General features: G+C 45.6%; 1 pseudogene; it reads left to right on the top strand.

Moving 5' to 3' along the window:
- The first annotated feature begins 5,033 nt into the window (after nt 1-5,033).
- Nucleotides 5,034-6,271, top strand: LOC136581037 (beta-1,4-galactosyltransferase galt-1-like; annotated as a pseudogene).
- The last annotated feature ends 578 nt before the right edge of the window (nt 6,272-6,849 follow it).

Below are 6,849 nucleotides of genomic sequence, written 5' to 3'. Positions count from 1 at the left end.
ACCCTGCGGACACTGCAACATCGGTTTAATCTGCCAGTGCACCGACTGCTGTGCGACGTGCCCACACGGTGGAACTCTACGCTCCACATGTTGGCCAGACTCTATGAGCAGCGTAGAGCTATAGTGGAATACCAACTCCAACATGGGCGGCGCAGTGGGAGTCAGCCTCCTCAATTATTTACAGAAGAGTGGGCCTAGTTGGCAGCCATCTGCCAGGTCCTTGGAAACTTTGAGGAGTCTACCCAGATGGTGAGCGGGGATGCTGCAATCATTAGCGTCATCATTCCTCTGCTATGCCTCTTGAGAAGTTCCCTGCAACCTCATGTCTATATCTCAGCGCGTTGAGGAGGAGGGGGAGGAGCATGAGGAGGAGGGGGAAGAGACAGCTTGGCCCACTGCTGAGGGGACAGATGCTGCTTGCCTGTCATTCTTTCAGCGTGTATGGCCAGAGGAGGAGGAGGAGGAGGAGGGGGAGGAGCATGAGGAGGAGGGGGAAGAGACAGCTTGGCCCACTGCTGAGGGTACAGATGCAGCTTGGCTGTCATCCTTTCAGCGTGTATGGCCAGAGGAGGAGGAGGAGCCTGAAAGTGATCTTCCTAGTGAGGACAGCCATGTGTTGCGTACAGGTACCCTGGCACACATGGCTGACTTCATGTTAGGATGCCTTTCTCGTGACCCTCGCGTTACACGCATTCTGGCCACTACGGATTACTGGGTGTACACACTGCTCGACCCACGGTATAAGGAGAGCCTTTCCACTCTCATTCCCGAAGAGGAAAGGGGTTCGAGAATGATGCTATACCCCAGGGCGCTGGTGGACAAACTGATGGTAAACTTCCCATCCGACAGCACTAGTGGCCGAAGGCGCATTTCCGCGGCCCAGGTAGCAGGGGAGGCGCAGAGATCAGGCAGCATGTACAGCGCAGGCAGGGGAACACTCTCTAAGGCCTTTGACAGCTTTATGGCTCCCCAGCAAGACTGTGTCACCGGTCCCCAGTCAAGGCTGAGTTGGCGGGAGCACTGTAAAAGGATGGTGAGGGAGTACGTAGCCGATCGCACGACCGTCCTCCGTGACGCCTCTGCCCCCTACAACTACTGGGTCTTGAAGCTGGACACGTGGCCTGAACTCGCGCTGTATGCCCTGGAGGTGCTTGCTTGTCCTGCGGCTAGGGTCTTGTCAGAGAGTGTGTTTAGTGTGGCTGGGGGAATCATCACGTATAAGCGTACCCACCTGTCAACGGACAGTGCCGACAGGCTTACACTCATCAAGATGAACAAAGCCTGGATCTCCCCAGACTTCTCTTCTCCACCAGCGGACAGCAGCGATACATAAACAATACGTAGGCTGCACCCGCGGATGGAAGCATCGTTCTCTATCACCATCCAAAACGGGGACCTTTTTGCTTCATCAATCTGTGTATAATATTCATCCTCCTCCTCCTGCTCCTCCTCCTGAAACCTCACGTAATCACGCCGAACGTGCAATTTTTCTTAGGCCCACAAGGCTCAGTCATATAATTTTTCTAAACAATTTTTATACGTTTCAATGCTCATTAAAGCGTTGAAACTTTCACCTCAACCAATTTTTATTTTAACTGGGCTGCCTCCAGGCCTAGTTACCAATTAAGCCACATAAACCAAAGCGATTAATGGGTTTCACCTGCCCTCTCGGTTTGGCATGGGCAATTTTTCTCAGGTACATTAGTACTGTTGGTGCACCAATTTTTCTGGGCCCTCGCCTACAGTGTAATCCAATAAATTTTTTGCCCACCTGCATTACAGCTGACATAACATCAGCTGTGATGGGCAATGCAATGGGATATTTTTATGTGCCGCCGGTGGGTTCCAGGGAGCCACCCATGCTGTGGGTCCACAGGGAGTTGTAAATGCATCTGTTTCCACTTCTAAAGAACCCCAGTCTGACTGGGGCATGCAGTGTGGGCCGAAGCCCACCTGCATTAAACATGACATTACTACCTCAGCTGTGATGGGCAATGCAATGGGATATATTTATGTACCGACGGTGGGTTCCAGGGAGCCACCCATGCTGTGGGTCCACAGGGAGCTGTAAATGCATCTGTTTCCACTTCTAAAGAACCCCAGTCTGACTGGGGCATGCAGTGTGGGCCGAAGCCCACCTGCATTAAACATGACATTACTACCTCAGCTGTGTTGGGCAATGCAATGGGATATATTTATGTACCGCCGGTGGGTTCCAGGGAGCCACCCATGCTGTGGGTCCACAGGGAGTTGTAAATGCATCTGTGTCCACTTCTAAAGAACCCCAGTCTGACTGGGGTATGCAGTGTGGGCCAAAGCCCACCTGCATTAAGCACGACATTACATCAGCTGTGATGGGCACTGCAATGGGATATATTTATGTACCGCCGGTGGGTTCCAGGGAGCCACCCATGCTGTGGGTGCACACGGAATTCCCATTGCGGAGTTGTACCTGCCTGTGACTATATATAAAAAAACGCGGTCTGACTGGGGCATGCAGACACCTTGACAGAATGAATAGTGTGTGGCACATAGGTTCCCCATTGCTATGCCCACGTGTGCAGCTCCAGATGGAGGTGGCACAGGATTGGATTTCTCATTGCTTCTGTACAGCATTGTGGGCTATTGCCCCGCCCCTTTTAAAGAGGGTCGCCGCCTAGCCGTGCCAACCCTCTGCAGTGTGTGCCTGCTTTTCCTGTGGCAGACGCACTTATAAATAGACATGAGGGTGGCGTGGCATGAGGGCAGCTGAAGGCTGGGCAGGGACAGTTTGGTGTGCGCTGTGGACACTGGGTCGTGGGGGGGGGGGATTTGGCAGCATGTAACCCAGGAGAAGTGGCAGCGGAGTGTCATGCAGGCAGTGATTGTGCTTTGTTGGAGGTAGTGTGGTGCTTAGCTAAGGTATGCATTGCTAATGAGGGCTTTTCAGATGTAAAAGTTGTTGGGGGGGGGCCCACTCTTGCTGCTATTGTGGCTTAATAGTGGGACCTGGGAACTTCATATGCAGCCCAACATGTAGCCCCTCACCTGCCCTATCCGTTTCTGTGTCGTTCCCATCACTTTCTTGAATTGTCCCCCGATTTTCACAAATGAAAACCTTAGCGAGCATCGGCGATATACAAAAATGCTCGAGTCGCCCATTGACTTCAATGGGGTTTCGTTACTCGAAATGAACCCTCGAGCATCGCAAAAATTTCGTCTCGAGTAACGAGCACCCGAGCATTTTGGTGCTCGCTCATCTCTACTATTAACCCTTTCCAATCCACTGTCTGATCTCTGAAGACATTATGATTTAAGGCTGTTCAGCTCTGATGTTGGAAGACGTCCGTCAGGGTTCTCTTACTGTATATTGCCAGCCTCTCTGCTGTAAGAGCCTATCCAACGTATCGCCTCATGCAGTACTGGCTTTAGCCTGCAGATAGCACCGTTGTATAACGGCAGAAAAAGAGTAAGCCCTCTAGGAAAACCAGGATACAAAATGGATTGGAAAGGGTTAATACTGCAGCTTGGCTGAGAGCTAGAAAATTGGTTAGTCCTTTCAATGCTGGAAGAAACCAGACATATAGAGTCCATACACAAAGGAGTAGAGCATTGCTCGTATCTGCCCGGAACCGTAAGAGGGCGGCAGATACGAGTAGCAAACCTAACAATAGTTGTATGGAGTTCTTCAAAGTTGATGTTGCCCTTGATGAGACTTGAACCTAGGATCCCAACATTGAAAAGCAGGAAGCAGTATTCATTAAAGAGATACCCTCACGTTTTAAATGCTGAAAAACAGATGTAAGTGGAAGGCTTTACAGATATTTTCCACTTCATTTCCATTTTTAATAAAGCAGGATCAGCCCGAAAGAATGCTAATGTGAATATAGCTTTACTCTGACTTTGACAATGTATTTTCCAAGATTGTCCGAGTAATGACTATATTTGGTTAGGTAGTAGGTGAGCGCTTTGTCATGAGGAATTTCTATGTACAAGGATGTAACATCACAGGTAATCCTATTGCTTCCCTTCAACATAAGCTATGCTATGTCAGTTGCACTCCAGACAAATTAAAGGGGTTATTCTACTTCTAATTATTAATTACCTATCCACAGGATAAGTCATCAATGGCTGATTGGCAGTGGTGTGCTCTCTGGGACCCCCGACGTTCAGCTATTCTAATGTACGGAGCCAGTGTGTTGCCAGAAGACGACATCTCCGTGGCCTGGAATGGTACTGCACACCCACTGACGTGCAGGGAAATTAAGCACAAATGAACACTGCTGTGTTGGGAGAGATTCAGGGTCCATTTAGACCTGCTGATTTCTCGTTCGAACGAGTGAACGATGTCAGAGCTCGCTCGAGCAGCCTGTTTATACAGGCAGATACATAGTTGGCTCGTTCAAACGTTCAGTTGTTCAAATTCACTATATAAATGAATGAGGAGGACTGAATGATTGGTATTTAAACCATTTTGGTTTCTATGCCTGCAGAAAATGATCAAAGAACAAAAAGCATATGATTTATTGTACTTCATTTGATCGTTGACTGCTTTTACCCCGAACAATTAACGTTAATTTTCGTTTGTTTAAACGATTTTTTTAAACGATAATTCTTTTGTGTAAAAGGGCCTTTACACAGAGTTGTTGCTGGGGTAATTGTAATTTACTGTGTTTTATAGCTACCAAAATCACATCTACACTCCTCAATACTGCTGTATAATGTCCTCAATGATGCTGTTGTTTGTCTACATTAGCCATATTGCTACATAGAAGTCCTTGGCTCATTTTAGCTGGTTTTAGAACACTTGTTGGCAGAACATCACACCTGATTATTGGGGATCTTGGCAGCAGGACCGATTGTGATCAGCTTATTTTTGGGGACTATTCTAACACAAACTGATTGTTCAATTAAGTCAATGCTTCTTCCTGCATTTTATATTAATCCTGTCTCTTTTCTTTTTCTTCCCTAAAGCTTCTGGGACCCTGATACAATGTACATACACACAAAGAAGCTCTTTTTGTTTATATTGGTAGTAATGACTTTCAGGCTTTTACTGGGGGTTTTAATGAGCAAATTGCTGATCACCCCAATAGTGCAGCAAATAGAGTGCAACTGTTCTGATGACAAACTTAGCACTAATACAATCACAGCACTGGAAGACAACCGAACGTTCATCATATCACCCTACTATGACAACAGAGATTACAATAAACCCATGGTGCGGATCCTCAGCATTATCCACCATCAAAAAGTCAAGGAACTTTACTGCTATTTTTGTTGTTCTACAAACATTGTGAAGATTTCCAAGGCACTCATAGACATGCACACAGATCGCTTTGACTTTCCCTATGTCACAACTGACCTCTTATGTGAAGAGCCCTCAGACTGCCAGGCCGAGTACTTATCTGTCCACACGTCTCCTTCCAGAAAAATAACATAATTGCCTTTATTCCAAATACAAAACCGAGACCGGAAACCATTTTCTGCCAATTTTACCGTCTGCATTTCCACCATGTTTGGAAATTACAGCAATGTCTTGCAATTCATTCAGACCATGGAGATGTACCAGATCCTGGGAGCACAACGTGTCATGATCTACCTTAACAGTTGCAGCCCACAAATGGAAAAAGTTATGCAGTATTATATTGCAAAAGGAATTTTGGAGGTGGTATCTTGGCCAATCCAGCATTATCTCAGGCCTGGCAAAATGTGGCACCATAAATTTGATCCCAAAGATATTGGTTATTATGGTCAGTTGACAACACTCAATGACTGCATCTATAGGAATATGTATCGGACCAGGTTTGTGCTACTTAATGATATCGATGAGATTATTTTGCCATTCTTGTACATGTCTTGGGACACCCTGATGGAAAGTCTTCAACAACAGAATCCAAAGGTTGGCATTTTCCTATTCGAGAATCACATTTTTCCTCAGACTGTTCCCATTGATGGAAACTTCTCTGATATTTCATCATGGAAAGATATCTTGGGGTACAACATACTGGAATATGTCCATCGTGAACCAGATCAACCAGATTATTTCAATGCTCTGAAGATGATTGTGGATCCCAGGAAGGTCATCCAAACATCTGTTCACTCCATTTTAAAAGGTTATGGAGATCAGCTGAAAGTCTCACTGAAAACAGCCCTAGTTTACCATTGCAGAGGACCTCTTCAGAAGAACTTACCCAAGACTTCATTATTAGAAGACAAGACTATATGGAAACATAACGCCTCTCTTATAAGAAATGTTAATAGAATTCTAGGAGAAATATCTTTAAAGTGACAAAATAATCCACACATGCTGTACTTTGTAGAAGTATTGACAATTGTACAAAACAGTAGAAGTTAGGGATGAGGTACAAGATCGGCCCGGAACCTGGATATTGAGTTTATAGAAAGCAAAGTTGAAAGAAAAACGTCTTTGATAGATACGCAATATAATTCTGTTACTTATTAACCTGTGTTATCTTTGTTATTTCATTGTACACTGATCACAAGATGATTATTGAACTTTCCCTTTCAGAACAATCTATTTTGAAAGCAGATGGTCACCTATAGCAGTAATGTTGATGCAGTTCACCATATCACTAAAATTTGTATTTCTACAAGGGTTTTTGTTAAATGTGGTCACCGTTTTAAATCAAAACAATTCCTTTGGCATTCAACACTGCAGCTGTGTGGAAAAAGGCAATAAAAACATGTATGTAAATGCAAAAAGATGAACCATTATAGCCTCATGTCCACGGGCGGGTTTGATTTGTGAAACCATGCGGGAGATCCACAAATCAAGCTACCCATAGGATATCATGGGTGCTTGCAAAAAAATTCAAGCATTCGGATTTGTTTTGCGGACCTTTGGGT

Source organism: Eleutherodactylus coqui, chromosome 10, assembly GCF_035609145.1.
Source record: "Eleutherodactylus coqui strain aEleCoq1 chromosome 10, aEleCoq1.hap1, whole genome shotgun sequence".
Taxonomy (NCBI): domain Eukaryota; kingdom Metazoa; phylum Chordata; class Amphibia; order Anura; family Eleutherodactylidae; genus Eleutherodactylus; species Eleutherodactylus coqui.
The sequence above is the reverse complement of the archived record's forward strand: the minus strand, read 5'-3'. Positions and strand labels throughout refer to the sequence as shown.